Source organism: Delphinapterus leucas, chromosome 14 (assembly GCF_059928025.1).
Source record: "Delphinapterus leucas isolate spDelLeu-1000000601 "Yukka" chromosome 14, BTC_Dleu_Yukka2, whole genome shotgun sequence".
Classification (NCBI taxonomy): Eukaryota; Metazoa; Chordata; class Mammalia; order Artiodactyla; family Monodontidae; genus Delphinapterus; species Delphinapterus leucas.
Window position 1 is genome coordinate 76,075,442 of NC_143142.1, and position 23,371 is coordinate 76,098,812.

Genomic DNA, 23,371 nt, shown 5'->3' on the forward strand with positions numbered 1-23,371 from the left:
AAAAAAAAAAAAAAAGCCTAGGGCAGCTGGCCCTCTGTATCCTTGGATATGAAATTCTCGAATATGAAACCCGCCGACTATAATGCAGGTAGTTTTACTCTGTTTATACTATAGACTCTTCATACGTTCTGATTTAGATCCACATCTGTGACATCAACTATGAAGCCTCTCCCCCCTTGTGACATGAATTGATATTAATTACATGTGGCTGACCTTGAATTATTCCATTTGATGGTCTACACAAGGATCTTAAATTCAATGGTTGTGTTGAGAAAAATCTCTAAGTCAAAGACTAAACTAGTCACCATACTGCTCTTCTTATTCTCTTAAAACAGCATGTCTTTCTGACGTAGGTCATTTACTTAATTTTTCAAGAAAATGTAAATATTTGAATTGAGATTGAAGAAATTAATTACAATTCCATTTAATCTGGCATTTCAGCTGGCAAGACCATTTAGTTATATTGGATCTTGACAAACTCTCCGATTAACGGCAAGAATAGGAATGGCTGGCAGTGACAAGATGTGTGGCTGACTTTTGGTCCTCTGGTAGCAGAGAGCAACCCTTTCAGGACACAGTTGCCTAATACGTGTAAAGTCCAATTGGTATAACTACACTCTATTTTCATGGAGAAGGCAGTGGATTCCAGGACTCTGACAAATCTCAAGTGAGAATTCTATGGGCCAAGCTTTAATAGTTGCCCTGTTTTCTCCTATGAGCATCATGGTTTGTGTATTTGAAGATGCAAAAATTCTGGAAAGTGAGAATGGTTACTTAAAAGTCTTGGGTGACCAAGGGGGACGGGGCAAAGGACAGTGACGGTGTTGGAGGCCGACTGACCCCGGTAGCAGACGCAGGCAGGGTATAGAGAGGTCATTGGTTAAATGGGCAAAGAGTAGCAGACCAGAACACCATGGTCAGCCTGGGGACTTGCCACACAAAGGGCTAGCCTTGCCAGCACTGCCCAATGGCACAACCACGAGCCCGATGGACCTGCCCACAGAGTAGGGGCTATACCTCTGCACGTGCCAATATTTTCGCTGCAAAAATGCAACTAACCAAGCAGCTGAAACCGAACCACAGTTTCCAGAGATGTACTTACATAGGAGCATTTCAATTAAGTCAAGGTAGGGAAAAGATGAATGCATTTGACCTAATCACAGCTTGGTGATGAATATTTAAAATCAAAGTATATTGGAACCAAGACATTTTTAGGAATTAAAGCCAAATTTCATTATTGCCATGACTGATAATAACCACTGGTTTTTGTTGGTTTTTGCTCGTTTTAATATCTATCAGATAATGATCACTATTAGGAATCAGGAGGTAAGGATTTTAGCTCTAATTCTGCCTATAAGTAGTTGGGTTACCTTAGGCAAATCACCTCTCCATGAGTTGCAGTGTCCTCACCTCCAAGAACACTGGACTAGATGATCCCCTAGAGTCCCTTCTAGTAACAATAGTTCTATGACCTAAGTAACTGCTAACCACACTCCTGGGTTTTCAACAACATGACAGAGCTGTCAAGCTGTTTGTTCTATAGTCATTACATCTGACAGATCATTTATACATATTAACTGTCCATGATCTCATAAAGGTTTACGTGAGACAGTGGGCATCTAAAATAAATGGGAAGCATCTTACATATTAGAAGTTTCTTCGTTTAGGCCTTAGGTTTAATGAATGAGTCTAAAGAGAGCTAACACCCTAAAAGAAACAGCCCACAACCTCAATTTGCAGCAACTATCAAAGGAATAACTATTTATGTTTAATCAATAACCCTCTGCTCAAGCAAGATATTCCCATTATCCAAACTTGCTACTACGTGAAGGTGGTTCCAACTGTCCCTTGAGCAGAAGCCTGCATAACTGTCTGGCTCATAGAGAGGCCAAGGTTAATGCTGGAATCAATCAGACACACAGCTTCACCTTCACGTGCTCTGATCACCCAATGACAGCAAAGAGAAAAGTTGCAGATGGTCACAAAGGTAGAGAAGAGATATAAAGGACTGTCAGGGGATCCCCAGACTCCCTGGAGAGAGGAGATGATAAAAGATGCCATCAGACAGACAGGAACAGCAAAGGGGAAAAGATCAATTACCCCAACTCCTAGAATTCTGAGTAGAGCTGAAGGAACTGACAAGCCAGGCACATAAGTAAAGTAAAGGAATGGAAAACAAACAAAAATCCTAAGTCTTCCCAACGGCTGGACATCTACTAAGATAAAATATGTAGTAGGAGGTAGACAAATATCTACTGGGAATCCACCAAGTGCCAAGCATCACTCAAGGCACTGGGGTCACCATGGCAACAAGAGTCTCTGCCCTCAAGGACCCTGACTTTGCAACCTGATCTGTGGAAAGAGAAGCAAAGGTGAGGGGAAGTGTAGACAAAGCACTGAAAGGGAGACTCTTCTTCAAGTGATCATATGAATTCAATTGATCATGCATAGGGCTTAGACAGAACCACTAGCAAAAAACTATAATTGCCTGTTAGAGCCAGAAAGGATATTGGAACCCAAGGAGCCTAAGCTGGCCCACTGTTCTTTCCACTTCAGAGACACTGGAGAGCAAGAAGAGTCAGAGGGAAGGACACTGAAATTTCCTTTATTTGATTAAGCATTCCACCACCTGACCCACGTCAGCATCATCCCAGACAGCAAGGTGGCTCTGAGCTCACAAGTCTCAAGAGATGCAGGAGTTGAAGATGATATCGCAAGGCAGCGATACCTTGCGATATCTAAAGACAGCCCAATGCCAAGGAAGCACATTAAATCATCACTGGGGAGGATGTTTCAGGGCCAAGATTGTGAGTTAAGGACTGAGGGGCTGTCCAAGTAGGCAAGTGCCCTGGGGAGCAGAGGTCTCTCTCTGTGGAGGGTCCCCTTTGCCCCTGCTCTTCATGTGCAGAAGACAGAGAACCTCTGAAGGCCCCTGACAAACTTCCTATGTAAATATTTGCATTTTCATAATATGAACCACACACGTGCATCCCCACTCCTATTTCTTACCCAACCACAAATTCCAACCACTGAAACCTTAAGGCAATTTGTTTTTTAATGTTTTCCTATTATATTTCATCTACTTCAGGGACCCACAGCCTTCCTCTGTAAAGGGACAGATGATAAATCTTTTAGGCTTTTAGGGTCATGCAGGCTCTTCCGCAAATACTCAACTCTGCCACCGAAGTGTGAAAGCAGTCAGGCCATATGTCAAGGAGCAGCAGAGGCTATGTTCCAATAAAACTGTCTTTACAGAAACAGGCCACAGATGGGATCTGGCCAATAGGACATCATTTGCTGACCTCAGATCTACATCATTTCTCATCATCTCTGTCCTTAATCCCAGAAATTCAGTATATTACTCCAGAGATACCCATCCTTAAATCATCTTATTGCTCTAACATGAGTTATCTTAACTGAGTTTTCTGTCAAGCTACAGAATGCAAAATATTTTCATAGTTATTTGGGAAGACATTAAGGGAATATAATGTCTTACAGATGCATTGTCGTTTTGAATGACTATTCCCAGACAACAGGAGGAAAGAGAGTTGAGCAAAGAACATTAACAATGACAAACATTTGCTTGTCTCACCAACAGCAAGTACCATTAGTGAGAACATACAGATAGGGTTCCAAACTTTCTTCACACTTAAAAATATGGATCCACTGCTTCAACAAAATAAGCAATGACTCTAGAAGTCATTGTGACAGCACCAGATTGAAGACAAGCCTTCATCTGATGGAATGTCACAAAGACAGCATGATAATGCCTCCTGATGGTCTGAATTTTGGATACAATTCTTGTGTTCGTCTGCATAGTCATTCAGTAGCTCAACAAATTTAGATTTGGCCAGGTGAATCTCCGCCCTATACAGAAGCATCTTCTGATGGTTCACCTTTGCCAAGAAGGGACATTGGGTACATTTCCCAAACATGTGGAGCATTCCTTCAAAGTGCCAAAGAACGCGGACGATTTACAATGAGAGCTTCATTAATTTGAGGCATCTTAAGGCTGGAAGGGCAGGAAAAGTCTTGGCTCAATTTTTTAAAAACCACCTAATTGTTAAGACTCACCTACTTTCACACATAAAAAAACATTTATATATATATATATATTTCTTTTTTTATTAATTTTTATTGGAGTATAGTTCCTTTACAATGTTGTGTTAGTTCCTGCTGTACAGCAAAGTGAATCAGCTATATGTATACATATATCCCCTTTTGGATTTCCTTATTTCTTAAGAGTTCTTCAGGTTACCTGGAGAATATTCTATATTAAACGTTTGAAAAAAGGATGGCACATTAAAAACCTGGTGGGTTTTATAGCTATCACTTCAAATAAGCCTATTCAAAAGGCATTCATGAGATTATTTTCTTTGAGCAGAGTGTTCATTGCTTCAACCTCCCTACCTACCCTCAATATCGATGATTCATTGCACGAGTTAAGCCTCATACTGAAGCTGCAAAGAATTCCTAAAGGCATTGGTACTAAAATTAAGCGCCATGGGGAGTCAGCTGTCAATCTGCTCATTACTTCTGCTTTTTCTTCTGGCTGCAGTAACTCAATGAGGGTTGATTTTCCATTTAGGCAAGGTAAGAAGAAAAGAAAAAACCTACAACCTCCCAAATTAGATACTGAACAGTGCTGCAACCAAAGGCCATCAATCATTAACTCATCTTTCCTAACCAAACAATAAATCCAAAAGATTTTTCCTCTTGCTTTCTTATATTTTTAAGTCAACTTTGAGGTAAGGTTTTTCAATAATACACATATTTTAAGGGTACAGTTCAATGAGTTTTGACAAATGTGTGCAGCTGTGTAACCGCTGTGCCAGTCAACCTATTTCCACCACCAAAGGTCCCTTTTGAGCCTCATCCAGCCCATCCTTCCTACCTCCACCCCAGACCCCTGTCCCTCCCAGCCACTGCTCTGCTCTCTATCTTTGAATTCGTTTGTGTATTTAAAACCGTACCCGTGGGGGCTTCCCTGGTGGCGCAGTGGTTGAGAGTCTGCCTGACGATGCAGGGGACGCGGGTTCGTACCCCGGTCCGGTAGGGTCCCACATGCCGCGGCGCGGCTGGGCCCGTGAGCCGTGGCCGTTGAGCCTGCGCGTCCGGAGCCTGTGCTCCGCAACGGGAGAGGTCACAACAGTGAGAGGCCCGCGTACCGCAAAAAAAAAACAAACCCTACCCGTGGGCTTTGACTTAGGCGAAAATAGCAATACTCCGAGGTTCCTTTCAGATGTCCCAGGACCATGACTCTTGTATATAAGGTGTTTATTCAACTTCAAAGAGAAAGCCTCGAGTAGCAAATACTACTACAAATGCATTCATTCAAATATTTATTAAGAGGCACTGTTCTAGGTTTGAAGGATTGAAAGAGAAAAAGATGGGGCCCATCACTGCAAAGACAACCATGCTCACATAACTACTGCACAAGTGTGATTTGGGCTTAATGCAGGGGGTGGGCAGGGGATCCGGTAGAAATGGAAAAAGGAGCACCTCTATCTGTCTGGGGAAGCCAGGAAAGATTTTTTTCAGAAAAAGACGGCATTCTAACTCCAAGGTAAGGACACAGCATATGCAAAAGCACAGAGTTCTAGATGTGACAGAATGAGGGGTGGTTAGGAACAGGGACCAGAGCCTGGAGCTGCCAGCAAGTGACTCCAGTATCTCTGAAAAAGGTGATAATAACAGCACCTACCTCATAGGTTGTTCGGACTGAAATACATTAACACACGGAGAGCACTTAGAACAGTGCCTGGCATGCCTCTTCCAGGTACGATCGCCATCTCAGGAGGCAGGAAGGAGAAGGCTGGGTCCCAGGCAGGGTGGTGGGGTTGCAGCAGTGCTAACTAGTCAACCAATTAAGCACAGTCCTCCCCCCAGGCTCTGAGCTCAATGGAGAAGCAGATGACGAAGCAGGCGGGGGTTAAAACATGAGCTCCGCCGCATGGCTCTAAAGCAAGACTGGAGGAAAGAGCCAGGCCCCGAAGCCCAAAGGCACTTCTTCCTCCTTCCCCTTCTGGTCCTAACGATCAGAGCAGCTGTCCCCGCAGGCTGGAAAAGGCCAGGTCACTAGGTGGCAGCAGGTGCAGCGAGCAGCACAAGACCCCAAGGAGGGTGAACAGGTCTGAGAGATGGGGGTGGGGGGGAGAGGCGGAGGAAGGGGGAAGGGTGGGGTGGGGGGAACACAGGCCAAGCAGGGCCCCATCTTCTCCTCCTTCCCACTCTCAGCAAGGGGCTTAGAGGAAGGCCGAGGCCCCCTGGAGAAGGTAGAAGTGGGAGTTCTTATTTTGTAGGAAGAGATGAGATTCCAAGGAATGGAACAGTGGCCCCTCCCTTCCTGTTACACAGAGCCTGGATTTTATCTGGGAGGTGATAGGGCTCATGAAGACTTCACAGAAGAGAGGCATCCCAATCGCAACTGCATTATCATTCTTATTTTGAACCATTTTAAAGAATATAATTCAGTGGCATTAAGTACATACATAATGTAGTGGAACCATCACCACTGTCTATTTCCAGAACTTGTTCATCATCCCAAAGAGAAACTCTATAGCCATTAAACAGTAACTCCCCACCATCCCCTACCCCGAGCCCCTGGTGGCCTCTATTCTGCATTTTGTCACAAGAAACTACCTATCTAGGTACCTCGTGTAAGTGGAATCATATAACACTTGTCCTTTTGGGTCTGGCCTATTTCACTATGCATGTGTACCAAGGTCTGTTCATGTTAAAGCAGGTATCAGAATTTATCTCTTTTTATGGCTGAGTAATATTCCACTGTGCGTTATTTTTAACAGCTCCCCTGGCAGCAGAGTGGGGATGAATTGGCAGGGGTTCAGCTGAAAGGGAAGGATGGGCAAGGCTGGAATGAAGGCCATGAGGATGGAGGAAAAGGGAAGAGAAAATGAAGAGGACTTGGAGATAGGATGGAAGTAGAGAGAGAGGGGAGACCAAGGGAGGAATGAGGGAAAGATCCCCAGTCTCCGGTTCAGACCACTAGATGGAGGTAGCATTTTTGAGGAGAGGGGCTCTGATGAAAAGCAGCGAGGAGTCTGGAGGTTACAGAGATGACCCAATACTCTCTGCGTCTTGAAATTTTCTAACTACTGAAGTCCTGACTTCCATGTGAAACTTACACAACTATTGGGAAACTAGCTTTACTGCATACTTTTATTTATATGAAGTTATGTTTCACCTAGCCAATTATTAGACAACAAAAAAAAAATAGGTATTTTCATTAATAGACCCTCTAGAAAAAATGAAAGTGGGGGAAGAGAACTATTAATCACAAATGTTTAAGTCTGAATTAATCAGTAAGGATTAATCACAAATCGCAAACACAAATGTTTAAGTTTCTAGAGATTAAACCTTAGCAGTTTAAACCTCCCATTCTTAGCACCTCTGAAAAGCTACAGTAAAATACTTGTAAGGGGTTGTGTGGGGCCAGAGTGATTATTATTAGATCATCACATTGTCAAATAAGGACTGTCTCGGGGCCCCCAGCCATTTCTTGCCTCGTAAATTCCTTTCTCAATCAACACCGGGCTGTGATAGAATCAACACAGGGAGATGCTAGATTCACCACCTCTCTCTTGGTTACTTATTCATCGGAGCGCCTTCTTCCTCTGTAAACAGACACATCTTTAGATGGTTCACGGCATGCACTCCTTTATTAAAGTGTACACTTACTCTCTTTTTATCTCAACTAAAATAATTCAACTTTCCAAGGAGCCCCAAATTGAAATGTGAGGTTATTATGAATTATCCAAATCCTTATATCCAAGACGGTGCACAAAGCATGTAAGCTGGCTGCAAGGAAAAAAATTAAGCAATTTAGGATACAGTGTTCCCCCTACTCTCACCAAGTACCCTCAAAGCAAAAAACACTGTAAAAATACAAGCTCTATGTCAGAAAAAAAAAGATTCATTTTATTTAAAAACGTTACATGTAAATGACTTCTGTTAAAAAAAAAAAAGCTTTGTTTTATATTAAAGCTTAAAGGTCCCATCATCAAATAAGGAACAATTTACTTCCAAAACCATTTTTTAAATTATGTAACCTTTTCAGAATATTAATACATATTCTAAATATAGCATGTGCGTGTGGGGATATATATGTGTCATGATCTGTTGGTATATTTTTATATATAGGCCACATTAAGATCCAATTCATTTTTTTTTTGAAAATAACAAGAGATGGACAATTCTTACATCTTAAACTGGTTTTGTTATAGAATTATTGCAATTTTATCTCCATCACATCAAATACATTCAATTTTAGGGGAAGTAAAATATTTAGTGTTTTAATACATTTATTTATTTTTATTTATTTTTGGCTGCGTGGGGTCTTCGTTGCTGTGCCCAGACTTTCTCTAGTTGCGGCGAGCGGGGGCTACTCTTTGTTGCGGTGCTCAGGCTTCTCATTGTGGTGGCTTCTCTTGTTGCGGAGCATGGGCTTTAGGTGCGCGGGCTTCAGTAGTTGTGGCTCACGCGCTCAGTAGTTGTGGCCCACGGACTTAGCTGCTCTGCAGCATGTGGGATCTTCCTGGACCAGGGCTTGAACCCGTGTCCCCTGCACTGGCATGCGGATTCTTAACCACTGCGCCACCAGGGAATCCCGAAGTAAAATATTTAAGTCATATTTTTAAACAGTTGATAGTCAGAATATCTGAATTAATCAGTAATGACCAATACTTAAGAATAATCTCTACCAACGCCTTTCGCAATATCCTTTTTGGTTGGAATAAAGTCATCCTCAAGTACTTTGGATTTGAATAAGTTGGTATTGTTATTCACAATATGTGGATATTTAATTTTTTTAAGTACACATGTATAGACATATTACCTAACTAAAACTACTTAAAAATATGTATCTTTATAGTACAGAATACTTATTTTCCAATGCTAGCAGTTCAGTTAAATAAAGTAATTGATAAGTCTTATTTGGTGAAAATTGCTATCCCAATTCAGTAAGGCAAATACCTTTCCCAAATAGCCATGTACTATCCTGTTAACTTAAGTCTATTTAATCTACCAATAACTTACTGAGTTTCAGCTTTCATTTCATTTGTGAAAAAAATTCTCAATAACTCATCCTTCTTAGAATAGTCATAAAATGTATCTAAAAACAGGAAGTTAATATTTTCTAAATTACCCAAACTCTATCTTTGAGTTTAAAACAGTCTGATTTAACAAGCATTCATTTTTTTAAGTATTGATAGAAAACAAATTAAAATAGAGTCAGGCCAGCAAATAAAACAGAGGATTTTAGAAGCCACCTCTATATGGCCCACCTGTTATTAGGTCATGCCTGTTAGCAAGCATGTGTTTTCAAACACCAAATGGTAATTTTCTATGTCTCACATTACTGAGCTTTTGTCAGTCTGTTCTTATCTTATGAGTACCTTTAATAACACGGTTCATCTATATCTGCTTAATTCAAGATATTTTAGCAGAAGAAATGGTAAAGCATATTTCAAATCTCTATGCCAGTTATACTATCACAGCGAGCTTCCTTGTTCCTGGTTCTATGGTTCTACTAAACTCAATGACTCTTACCAACAGAGAAAATAGCTGTTTCCTTGCTTTATGCGTATCATGACACTTTTCACAGAGACATAATAATAGTAGAAATAAAACAACAAATACAGATTTAAATGAAAATGGATGTCTCATCAGGCATTAGCCATGTAGGTCACAGGAATCAGATTACCTTGGTTTGTTGAGATAGCCGGTCTATTTCAGAAAATAATTCTCTAATGCTCTCAAGATATTGAGTAACTTAAAATGAAACAAGGTCGAATTTAACCTACATTAAAGGAGGGAAGAAGTAGCAAAGCCTTAAAGAAATTCAAATCTAAGGTGATTTACAGTGAGCCACTGGTACAGCTGCAAATTCAATTCCAGCTTCCACCAGAACTCCCGTCCTTCAAATGATTGCTTGAATTGTCGCAATTCCTCCGTTTTCCAGTCTAATTTGGAATATCAATGAAACCACAGAACAAGACTCACACACAACACAATTTCCTGAGGAAGTCATTCTACAGCTAACATCACTGAACACAAGTGCTGTCTATTAGTCTAGTCCGTTTGTTTTGCTTTAGCTGATGGGAAACATTCCGAGGGCTCTCAGGGCCAAAAGGACTATGCATTTTTAAAATGCCATCTATCCCTGAAGCTGGATTATAATAAGCAGATAAAGAGACAGGAACATTGTGAAAACAATTTGAAGAGATTTTTCTTTCTGTCCATCAATCCAGAATGGGGCAATACATCATCCACGTGACCCTTCCCAATTATGGCTACTTTCATAATCTGATTGCCTTTTGCATTTAAAAAAAATCAGCTTCATCCACAAGATAAAATATCAGATACACTGGGAACACCAACTCCTTTTATCTTGAATGTAGTTAGCAAAACACTAATGCAAAACTGCTCTATTCCACAAATCAGCAAGTCATCATTTGTGCGATCAACCAACCAATGGTTTATTTAACACCCACTATGCACCAGGCACTGGAGCAGATCATGTGGCCTGTGGTTACTTATCCAATCTTTTCTTTGTCATGCCCTGGCTCGAAGCCCACACTCTAGCCACTTTGAGGCACTTACACTTCTCTAAAAGCAATGTGCCTCTCTCACCGCTAAGCCTTTGCACGCACATCATTCTCTTAGCTTGGGATGCTGTCCCTCCCATTTTTAGTATGGAAAAATTCCATCCAAATGTCCATCACCAACTCCAAGAAGGCTCCCCTCATCCCTCTAGCTGGGTTAGATGCCACTAGTATGTTCTCTAAGGACCCCTTTCTATAATGATCATATTCTATTTACTTGTGTCTCCCCCATTGGAAAGTGAGTTCCCTAAGGGCAAAAACCTACACACACCCCATATTTGGCCAACCAAGGGGTTCAGTGGCCTCCTCTTTCCCTGCTGTCTCCTTTCCTTAGTACCTAAGCAATGACTGGCATTCAGTAAGTGCTCAATAAATGCTTGTAGAATGAATGAAAACTGATAGAAACCAGGCCATTTTTGAAAAATGAAGGATATATGGTCACCAGTATTCGTAGGCAATTCAGAAATCACGAGCATGATTAAATTCATGCATTTAACAGTATGCTTTCATTTACCTCTTCCCAGAACAGTAAGTTCATTAAAGGAAAGAGTTACTATGTTGGTAACTAAACTTAGATGTTAAACTACTACTTCGACAAAATAATTTGAATCTATGCCTCATAGAGTCCACTGGAGGCTGAGCAAATCAGTGCCTGGGGGAGTTGGTTCCAAGGCAAGTATCTGCGAAAAGCTCCCTGGGTGATTGTGACGTCAACGGAGGGCTGAGAGCCACTGATAAGTCCTTATTCTAACTAAAAAGGGCTCTAATAATCTACCCCCAAACAGGCACTCTCGAGCACTGCTCTTGAGAGAACAAATCAGTAGGAGGGGAACGCGTCATTATCTAATAAAGCTACTTATGATTTTACCTTCTACCCAGTGTTTCCACTTCTAAGTATTCACTCTGAAAATACACCTCCATAAATACAAAATAACATGTTCACAGGTAATTCATTCGTTTCACCATTATTTGCATTAGCAATATGCTGGAGAACAAATCATCTAAATTCCCATTCATCGAAAGTAATTGATCTCTATTCCCCCAATGAGTAGCATGTGGTCGTACAAAAGAATGAGAAAGAGAGCTATGAACTGCTTTGGAATGACAGCCAGGTTATACTGTCAGGCGAAAAGAAAGCAAGGTGAAAGATTAAGAAGGGGAGTAAGAATATATATTTGCTTATTTCTACAAAAATAAACTCAAAACAATAAACCAATTAATGTAAACGGTCATCAGTAAGTGGAGGGGTGGCAACGGAGAGGAAGGATGTGCAGGTGTGGCCTCTCTCAGTATATCTTTTATACAGTTGTGACTTTTGAGTCCTGTGAACATTTTACATATCCCCCAAAATCATTAAATCAGAGAAGTAGAAAAAAAGATCAACCCTAAAATTAAATATAAACAGAAACAAGTGAACTGAACTCAGATGGACAATATAACTGCATTCATATAACTACTGGGCATAAACACTCTGTACACACTTACTGGGATACATTTTTTAATAATAATGGTATCTGCCAAGCAATCTTTTTTAAAAAATATTTATTTACTATTTATTTATTTTGGCTGCCCTGGGGTCTTAGTTGTGGCACTTGGGATCTTCACCGTGGCATGCGGGATCTAGTTCCCCAACCAGGGATCGAACCTGGGCCCCCTGCACTGGGAGCGTAAAGTCTTACCCACTGGACCAGGGAAGTCCCTGCCAAGCAATCATGAACTTTACTTAGCTGGTTTATGGTTGGTATTCATGGCAGTGCCGTAGTAATTCTGAAACTATTTTGTAATATATACTACATGCTAGAATAAGCAATTATACTGATGTTGTTAGGAAACAGGGTTTTCCCACTGTGGGAAAAGGGAGGTAAAAAAATACTGAAATCAGGGAAGGTAAGAGGGAATTAGTTGTGCTGAATTTAAATTGGAACCATCAAAATACAATCATGATTTAAAATGATAGATATGTATTTCTAAGTTTTGTCCACTGAAAATGTTTAGAAACAATGATAGTCCGGTAACAATGAGCATTCTTCATTCCTAGATCTTGGTTTCTAAATACTATTTCTCACTAAAAAGAACCTGAAATCCTTGGGAAGTGGCTGATTCCAGGTCGGGGCAGGGAAAATACAAAGTGAGCCTGGATCATCCTATAGTGCCATCAGGTGAGAATGATGGGGACACGTCAGAGGCCACAGAAGTCAGCTTGAAGGTGCTCAAACTGCACTGACCAAACTTGGCAACATTTGAACACGGAAAAGAATGATTGTCTGAATGTTTGTGTCTCCCCGAGATTGAAGCTCTAACCCCCAATATGATGGTGTTTGAAGGTGGGGCCTTTGGGAGGTAATTAGGTTTAGATGAGGTCATAATGGTGGAGCCCTTATGATGGGATCAGTCCCTTTTAAGAGGAAGAGGCCAGAGCCCTTTCTCCACCAAGTGAGGACACAGTGAGAAAGCAGACACCAGCAAACCAGGAAGAGATCTCTCACCAGTGACGGAACCTGCCCAACCCTTGACCTTGAACTTCCCTGCCTCCAGAACTGTGAGAAATAATTGTTTCTTGTTTCCGCCCCCCAGTCTATGGTATTTTGTTATGGCAGCCCAAGATGACTAAGACAAAGGTAGTATTTTTATAAGACATTGAATTATAAAAAGGATCTGTGAACCCACAGTGATACTCAAAGGGAAAATCATACAGGAAGAGAAGGGGGAAATTAAGAGAGGAATTGGGGAGGGGAAGTACTTTTTAAATTGACGAATGCTGGTTTATAGATGAAAAAAGACGATCGATTAAACTTAAAAAACAATGTTTTGCCATCTCCAATGTAGGAATGATTTAGGCAAAGATCATCAATAGACACTAAAATCATTGGATGAAAGCTTATTGAAAGGCAGGATATTTACGTGCCTCAAAGTATCGGCTAACAGATTGCTTACTAAACGGTAGAGGAAAGTCATCCTGACAATGTGCAGATCACGCAGATATCACCTTAACCAAGTCTAATTTAGCACGCTCATAATGGAACAGACCGATGTGTCACTGTCCTCCTGCAGTGACGCAGTGAAATACTGCTAAACATCGCTGTGCCAAAATGTTCATCTTGAACTTCACCATGAGGGAACAAGACATGTAGGGCTGGTATGGGCTCCTCAAAACTGTCAATTGTGTGGAAAGGCAAACAAGGCAAGGAGGCTGCTCCAGATGATAAGAAGACATGGTAGCTAAATCCGATGCATGATCCTTTTTTTTTTTTTTGCAGTACGCGGGCCTCTCACTGTTGTGGCCTCTCCCGTTGCGGAGCACAGGCTCCGGACGCGCAGGCTCAGCGGCCATGGCTCACGAGCCCAGCCGCTCCGCGGCATGTGGGATCTTCCCGGACCGGGGCACGAACCCGTGTCCCCTGCATCGGCAGGCGGACTCTAAATCACTGCGCCACCAGGGAAGCCCAATGCATGATCTTTGTTGTGATCCAGGATTGAGGTGGGGAAAAACTCTACCGTGATAAAGGACATTTTTGAGCATGGACCGTATATTAGATGACATTACTGACTTAATGGTGAATTTCTTAAGTGTGATGATGTGACTTTGCAGGAGAATGTCCTTGTTCTCCGGAGACACATGCTGGAAGTATTCCAAGGTGAAGGGTCATGATGCTGCAAACGTGGTGAAACGTTAAAACTCATCTCCATTCCACCTGTTTAGTTAGTCCTTCTATTTCTAAGATTATAGGTGAGAGAAAGCCTCAATACAGCTAAAGCAAGTCTCTCACACTTCTAGAAAAGCTGTCAATTGCCCTTTAAAAATTTGCATGAGGACCTACAAAAATAAAACTGCTTGACTGTTATGGGCTGAACAGTGTCTCCCCACCTCCCTACCCCACCCCCCAAGATTCCAACGTCCAAGTCCTAACCCTCAGTACCTCAGAGTGTGACTGTATTTGGAGACAGGGCCTTTAAAGAGGTGATTCAGGTGAAATGAGACCATTAGGGTGGCCTGAATCTAATGTGACTATGTCCTCAGAAGAAGGGAAAATTGGGGCACAGACAGATATTTTGAAGACCAGGTGAAGACACAGGGGAAAGATGGCCACCTACAAGCCAAGGAGAGAATCCTCCAAAGAAGCCAACCCTGTGGACGCCTTGATCTTCAACTTAGCCTCCAGAATCGTGAGAAAATCAACTTCTGTTGGTCAAACCACCCAATCGGTGCTTCTGATTATGGCAGCCTGAGCAAACTCATACACTGACTTGGTGCTTTTCTTGATTAATTTTCTCTTTTGCCAGGCACAGTTCCTGGCTCACATTGCCCAGATGCACTCTTCTCTCCAGGACTGCTCAGAGGTGGCACACAAGGTCCTTCGATCTGGCCCCCATTAATCACACAGGCCCCATCTCCCACCCCCACCCCCTCCCCAGGCTCCAGGACACCCTCCCATTCCTGGTTTCTCACTTCTGTGCCTTTCTTTGAAGAAACACACACACTGTTCCTCCTGACTTGAAGGTGTCTCTCCACAACCCTTACAAAGTTGAAGGTTCCCTCCTCCCCAGTTCCTCAGCCCTTTATCAGCCCCTATTAAGCTCCTTCCCATGATGCATTAAAACTACTTGTTCACTCACAATTCTCACCCCAAGACTCTGGTTCCTCTAGAGCAGGAAATACGTGTTCTTTATCTTTGTAAAGCACAGCATTTAAGTACATGCTAGGCATGCGTATCTTCTGTGAATTAAGTTACCATGAAATACAAACAATCCCATACAGACAACTTCAGACTCTTTTGGCTTTTCACTTATTTGGCATGTTCAAGGGACCAGAGCATCATCACAGAAAGGACTCTGGAGATCAGCCCTGTCACCAAAGGCAGAGGAGTAATACTTAAATCCTCCCATCAGCCTGTACTTGGAGCCAGCCAGGTTTTCATTAGCGTTAACAGAAATGAATCTCAGAGAACTGAGATTAAGTGAAACGTAACTCAATGTGAGCTTAAAACAACCTCTCTTTCTAGAATAAACTGCTGTAATCCTTCTGAAGTCCCCAGCAAACCACCTCTCCTGCCCAACTTGGCCCCAAAGCATCTATGGATAGCCACGGAGCGTCCCCAGATGCCACGGACATTCATGGCGAGGAAAAGATGGAAGAGCCACCATTTACCAGGATGGCACTGGAGGGTCCAGCAAAGGACAGCACATAGATTGATGCACATCTGCTGTTCAAAGCCCCTCTCGAGGTCCCTGCTTTCACCTCCACATCCAGATCTATCAAAGTCTTAGACCCACCCTTTTCTCAGGACTCAACTCCTTGCCTCCCATTTACTCCCCTCCTGGGGAACCCTTGGTGTTACACGGCCTTTTATAGGCTGATGCTCCTTTATCCTAAACTGACAGTTTCCTGTTTGCTCCTTCGTCCTTGTCCCTACTGGAACCTGCTTTTCTGATAAAGACAACACAATGTCCCAATCCACCTTCAACCTCCTCACTTGTCTGCAATCTGAGCTGAACTTTGCACCATCCTACACAACTTCAATAAACATGATTACCCATAGGACCTCACATTATTGCAAAAAACAAATAACTTCCCCCCTCCCCAAACCACTTGAAAGTAAGCTGCAGACCTGAGGTTCCATTACTCCTGTATACGCAAAGTATTTCCTATTTAACTGCAGTACGACCATTAAAATCAGGAACTCAACACTGGTACACTACCACAGACTTCATTCAAATTTCACCAAATATCCTAATAATGCAAAGGGATAGAACCCAGAGTCACATGCAGTATTTACTTGTCATGTTTCTTCATTCTTCCTCAATCTGGAACCGTTCCTCAGTCTTCCCTGAATTTTATAACCTTGACAGTTTGAAGATTACCATAAATTATTTTGTAAAATATCCCTAAATTTGAGTTTGTCTGATGTTTTCTCATGAAGAGATTCGTTTCCTTTTTTTTTTTTTGGCAGGGGAGAGGGGAGATATTACAGAAACAATGTTGTAATTTCCTCCTTCTATCTTAGCAAGTGATTGTGTTACAGTAACTTGATCCCTTGTGTCTCCCAGGTTTCTCCAAGGTAAAAGTTACTCTTTAATCCCGCTCTCTTTTGTATTTAAGAAATACTGGGTTGGCCAAAAAGTTCGTTCGGGTTTTTCTGTAACAGCGAACAAAAAGCCGAACGAACTTTTTGGCCAACCGAATATTTTGTGGAGACAGCCTGAGGCTACGTAAATCTCCTTATCAAGCTTTCACCCACTAATTTTGGCACACTTTAACATTTCTGGCCTGAATTAACCATTACATGATGATTGCCAGTGATGATATTTAATTCTACCTTTTATCCTACATTTATTAGTGGACATTCTACTGAAGACAGAATGTCCTCTTTTCCTTATTTATTTTATTCATATTAGTATGGGTTCACTGATTTTATGTTACTTAATGAATTATGATCCATTACCGCTATATTTATTTTGATGCTGAAAACAACCCAGGTTTGGCTGTTGGGAGCTTCATCAACCTGGCTGCTATGTCCTTTTGACATGCCCCCACCATTCTTTGAGCACTTCCTTACTTTGTGGCACAAAAAGGTGTTTTAGGCTCATCTTATAGTTCCTCTTCCCCAGGCCCAGAATCAGATTTCTCCAAGGAGCCCATTCCTTTTAGTTGCAGAATGGTATTTAGAAACCAAGATCTGGCTTATAGATGTGTTCATGGCCATTGGATATCGCTACTCCCAGGCCCTGTAAGTGAACACAGCTAGGAAATATATGTAACCTCTGAGCTCCCCTGGAATGTCCAAAGTTTTGCTCCTATGAAGTAGAAAAGCCTCAACTTCAGTAAAATCTCCTAGAATCCTACAACTTGAACTGGTCTGTATTTTCTTTGTAAGCCACAATCCCAAGGAGCTAAGCCTACAGAGTGGGGTCCTGCCTCTCACAGCTCTCCCTCCTCTTCCAAAGCCTCGCACTCTGGTCTGGAAGCTCCTAGTTCCATCTGATGAGTCATCCGTGGTCTCTCTCCTAGCCATATACTGTTTGCCTCTAACTTCTTGGCTTCATAGGTGAACTTTCAGAGTCCCTGGGTCCCAGGCAGCCCAAGAGCCAGGCTTGCCCTGAACACTACTCCATTCCAGCTCCAAGAACCCAGGACCCCAGGGACCTATTTGTTCCAGTGGAGAACACCCCCATTGAAAATCAGCACCAAAAAGTATTTAAATCCTTAACTGTAGTCCATCTTAGCCTACATTTATCTCTAATGGATTAAAAAATAGTTTTAGATTGTGAAGCAAAGTGATCTGTACCTTTTTGGGTTTGTGAGGATGATTATTTTTGTCCCAAGGTCAAAATATCTGTCCCAAGGTCAGACAGTCCTGCATTTCTAAGCTTTTCTTTCTCTACCTCTGACACCACAGTTTTCTAAAAGCACCATTGCTATTCCTCCCTCTACTGATCTGCACAACTTCCATCCCCAGAAGCACGTGTCCATCTAGGTAAACTTGACATGACATGTAAATCGTCTGGTCCTAACACCTACTGTAGGAGCCTGATGCAGGGTAAAGAATACCCACAGAATACGTGAAACAGCCATTCACAGGAAAGGCGATCAGAAGTCAGCCTCAGTCCATTTTAGAGTCTGTCTTCTGCCTTTTAGAAATTCCTACAGGGTTCTATACATGATGGATATTCAATAACATTGTCGGGCTAACTAGCAGTGATTTCTAGTGGGTACCCATAAAAAGTCATTACAAAGTCCTATAATTTTGGACCTTTGGACTTTCATTTTTCCAAGGTGGGAGAGGCATGTAATAAATATCTCCATAACCACAATGGGATATGACAATAGCTATTAAGGCTCAAAGAACCAATATCCATGAAATAGTCCCTTATCCATTAATAATAGTTACAAAATGTCATATTCTATAGCCAGGCTGTGCTGCAAATCTTATATTCTTTTTTTTGTTTGTTTCTGGGTTTTTTTTGTGGTACGCGGGCCTCTCACTGTTGTGGCCTCTCCCGTTGCAGAGAACAGGCTCCGGACGCGCAGGCTCAGCGGCCACGGCCCACGGGCCCAGCCGCTCCGTGGCATGTGGGATCTTCCCGGACCGGGGCACGAACCCGTGTCCCCTGCATCGGCAGGCGGACTCTCAACCACTGCGCCACCAGGGAAGCCCCCTTATATTCTTTATTTAAGCATAAATAAATAAATGAGCATGAGCTGGGTCTGACTTTTAATGGTGTAAAGTAGTGAGATCTTCGTAACCATCACTTCAAACATGAATCCATGAATTCTGAGTCAAGGCCATCCTTTTCTAGCCTAATGATTCTCAGCAATTCTGAGAAAAACAGAAAAGCAGATTCTGAGAAAGTGCTAATGGGTGCAGACCCCTCCATCTCTGAGAGGGTAGAGATGCAGAAAAATACACATAAGCACACGAACAGAATTGTGCCTATAACTTCATGGAGTTTGATCACCAAAACCCCAGATGAAGAATGCCCTAGGCCATTACTTCTCAAACTTTAATGTGCCAATAAATCACCAATGAATCACCAATGCTGCTTTGAGTGGCAAAGTTCTAGAATAGAAATTAACACACTTTTTCTGTACCGGAAGAGATGGTAAACACTTTAGGTATTGTGGGTCTTACTGTATCTGTTACCACTACTCAACTCTGCCATCGGAACAGGAAGCAGCCATTTACAATACGCAAGCGGATGGATGTGCCTGTGTTCTAATAAAACTTTATTTACAGAGACAGGAGGCAGGCTGGATTTGGCCCAAGGACTACTCTGGAAGGTACCACTTCAAAGTCAGCACAAGGACTATAATAGCAAATCACAAAACTCAGCTCACTTCTGATATTTTTAAGGGCTCACATTTATTTTTACCACAAATATTGTCATATTCACTCTGTTATTCACTTACCCAGCAATTCCCATTACTGCATTTTTTCCTACTGAACAATTTGCTATGAACAAGCCATTGTTCCATTTTTCAACCAACACAATGAAGATCAGAATAATTCCACGTTCTAAACATTTCCTGAAAGAGCTTTGCAGCCTAGTTTTCTGACTCTCAGCAAAGTTTTATTAATTGACAGCTGATCACACACACGATGCAAAAGCAGAACCCAATCTTTCGTGTTCCGAGCCACCTATGTCTCTTCTGGAGGCCGCTTTCACTTCTTTTAACAAGCCTAGCAGCTGTCAGACTCAGGCCAAGAGTCACAAGGGCTTTGTTTCCCTAGAGACTTATTTTCACAAAAATTAGGACCCACAGGAGGTTCTTCTCTGGCCCATCCTTCCTTCATGGTAAAAGGTCAAATGTTTGCCTACCGAGTGCCTTCCTGGGTCAGCAAGCGTCACCCAGGCACTTTCCGTTTCCTGACTCGGTCTGGCAGTACCCATCAGCCACAGCCACCTGACTCCCCAGAATGGATGTGGTATAGATCGGTTTTCCTCCCTCCTGCATTTTAAAGCTCAGGCCTGGCCACGTGCCTGTCGACCTGCTCTGTGGGAAGGATGTTAGAATGGCCCATGTGGGCTTGTACCAGGGGAATGTGGATAACCACTTCTGAGTGATTGGGAAAACTATTTTCTTTACAACTCATGCAGATACTCACAGAAAAACCAGCTCCAGCTAGAAATGATTTAAGTCCACGGTGTATTTCTAGCCATTTCCACTGGCTTCTCAGTCAAGCCTCACCAAACTAGATGTCAACTTTCTTCAGGATTGCAGCTATGCTATAAAACCCTATATGGTACTCTAGGTGTCTAAAAAGCACAGTGAAACTCTACAGAGCACAAATGTTATCATTTTGTATGAGAGTCAAAGTCAAATTCATGAGCAAACTTCTTTTATAAAATCCCAACTAATTAGAATTTAGTTATCAGTAACAGAACACTGGAAATCATAAAACCGATAACCTACTGCCATCCTTCACATGGCAAAGGGCATCCATCACCTCGATCTGGTGCAGTAAGCCACACTCGCTCTGGTGGGTTCCGTATACTTGTTTCGTCGTTCGTGTGTGAGAAGTATGTTCGGGTCTGTAATGTATTCATGCACAGCACGTCTTACCTAGAAGGTAAGCTTCTTTTTCTAAGTACTAGCACAAATGATCCAACAAATCATTCATCTTACATCTATCCAGTAACTCTGAGGGTTATGAGAGAAGAAGAGTAACGAAAGCATGGGTCTGTAGGCCGTATGTGCTTAAAACTTGTACCTCCAACGAGGGCAATAAGATGCAGTGAAACTTGATTTCTCAAGGGAACATGCAAAATGCATTTTATCCTAGTCCTTAAAGGCTCTGATGAACTTTAGATATTCACAATGGCCTTGCAAAAAAGGCATTTATTCACCTACTCACCCTAGTGACAAACAATTTATGTAGGGCAAGTAAGAAAGTGCCTATTTCATTCATTTTATTCCCTCTGTTCCTCCCAGGGACCATAAGTGGATCTGAGGGTAGAAAAATATTGGTAACACTATAGGATATTTATGCTAGGAGAGAAGCTGGGTTAAGACGATTTTCTTATTCATTTATAGACGTGACAGCTTTGGCTGTGCTCTAGAAGAAGGGAAAGGCTAGGGAGGTAAGATAAAACTCGGTTAAACAATGACGATGGCTCAGAGTGCCAGATCTGTTGCCAAGTTCGCACACCAGCCCCACATCAGTCAGGCATACAGTACATGCCATTCAGGCCACCACTCAAACTGACTGGGCCATGCAGAAGCTTTTGTGCTAGAAAACATCCACCTTTCATCTAATTAGGTGCTGAAATTGGATGTTTACAATCACAAAAGTTTCTTCCCTTACAACAGATTTTGGGAGTTTTTCTATCATCTCGTCTCACATGGGTAGATACATTCATTCGTACTTTCAGACGTTGCCCAGATGACGTGACTACCCTCTAAAGCACTCTCCACTCTTCCAGAAACTGTCTTCCCATAACAGAGGTAGCTCGGCTGACACTCCCCCCAATTAAAACCATCTCCTAATAATCATTTGTATGTGGTGGACCTGACTGTAAGCCCGCTCAAAAATTTAGCCAACACACAATTTCATGAGTCTCAGTCCAGCCATGCTGGCTCTTGTCCTTGGCTTCTTCCTAACCTTTAAAAAAAAATCCTCAAAGATTATTTTGGAAAGTGGCTACAATATCATGAAATGAAAAAGTCAAAAGGAGGGTAGAGTCAAGATGGCGACCTAGGAGGACACGGAATTCACGTCTCCGCACAACTAGGGCACCTACCAGGCACCAGTGGGGGAACACAGACACCTAAGGGGATGGGAGGAACCCACAGCGACCAGTTGTTTCAATTATACTTTTATTTTTCCTAATATATTTTTTATCTTTCTAATTTTATTTTGTTTTTTATTCTTTGATATTGTACTGCTTCCTTCCTTCTTTCTTTCTTTCCTTCCTCCTTTCCTTCTCTCTCTCTCTCTCTCTCTCTCCCTTTCTCTTTTTGCGGCATTACGCAGCTTGCGGGATATTGATTCCCAGGACGGAGGTCGGGCCCAAGCACCTGAGACCCCGGGGAATATTAATCAGAATGAGGTCTCCCAGAGGTCCTCATCTCAGCACCAAGACCCAGCTCTATCCAACTGCCTGCAAACTCCAGTGCTGAACACCTCAGGCCAAACAACCAGTAAGACAGGAATACAGACCCACCCATCAAAAAAAGAAGAGAAAGAAATGATAAAAAAAAATATGTTACAGACAAAGGAGCAAGGTAAAAACCGACAAGACCAAATAAATGAAGAAGAAATAGGCAACCTACCTGAAAAATAATACAGAGTAATGATAGCAAAGATGGTCCAAAATCTCAGAAACAGAATGGAGAAAGTACAAGAAACATTCAACAAGGATCTAGAAGAACTAAAGAGCAAACAAACAGTGATGAACAATACAATAAATGAAATTAAAAATACTCTAGAAGGAATCAATAGCAGAATAACTGAGGCAGAAGAATGGATAAGTGACCTGGAGGATAAAATAGTGGAAATAACTACTGCAGAGCAGAATAAAGAAAAAAGAATGAAAAGAATTGAGGACAGTCTCCAAGACCACTGGGGTAACATTAAACACACCAACATTCGAATTATAGGGGTCCCAGAAGAAGAAAAGAAAAAGAAAGGGTCTGAGAAAATATTTGAAGATGTTATAGTCAAAAACTTCCCAAACATGGGAAAGGAAATAGTCAATCAAGTCCAGGAAGCACAGAGAGTACCACATAGGATTAACCCAAAGAGAAACATGCTGAGACACATATTAATCAAACTATCAAAAATTAAATACAAAGAAAAAATATTAAAAGCAGCAAGGGAAAAACAACAAATAACATACAAGGGAATCCCCAGAAGGTTAACAGCTGATCTTTAAGCAGAAACTCTGCATGCCAGAAGGGAGTGGCAGGACATATTTAAAGTGATGAAGGGGAAAAACCTACAACCAAGATTACTCTACCTAGCAAGGATTTCAACAAATTAAAACCTTTACAGACAAGCAAAAGTTAAGAGAATTCAGCACCACCAAACCAGCTTTACAACAAATGCTAAACGAACTTCTCTAGGCAGGAAACAGTAGAGAAGGAAAAGACCTGTAAAACAAACCCAAAACAATTAAGAAAATGGTAACAGGAACAGACATATCGATAATTACCTTAAATGTAAATGGATTAAATGCTCCAACGAAAAGACATAGACTGGCTGAATGGATACAAAACAAACCCCGTATATGTGCTGTCTACAAGAGACCCA

The 23,371-nt window shown here is 41.9% G+C and overlaps 1 protein-coding gene across 2 annotated transcripts in view; it reads right to left on the minus strand.

Moving 5' to 3' along the window:
* Positions 1 to 23,371, minus strand: part of RNF152 (ring finger protein 152) — a 77,603-nt gene that overhangs the window by 11,267 nt on the left and 42,965 nt on the right. The gene's annotated exons all lie outside the window — the stretch shown is intronic.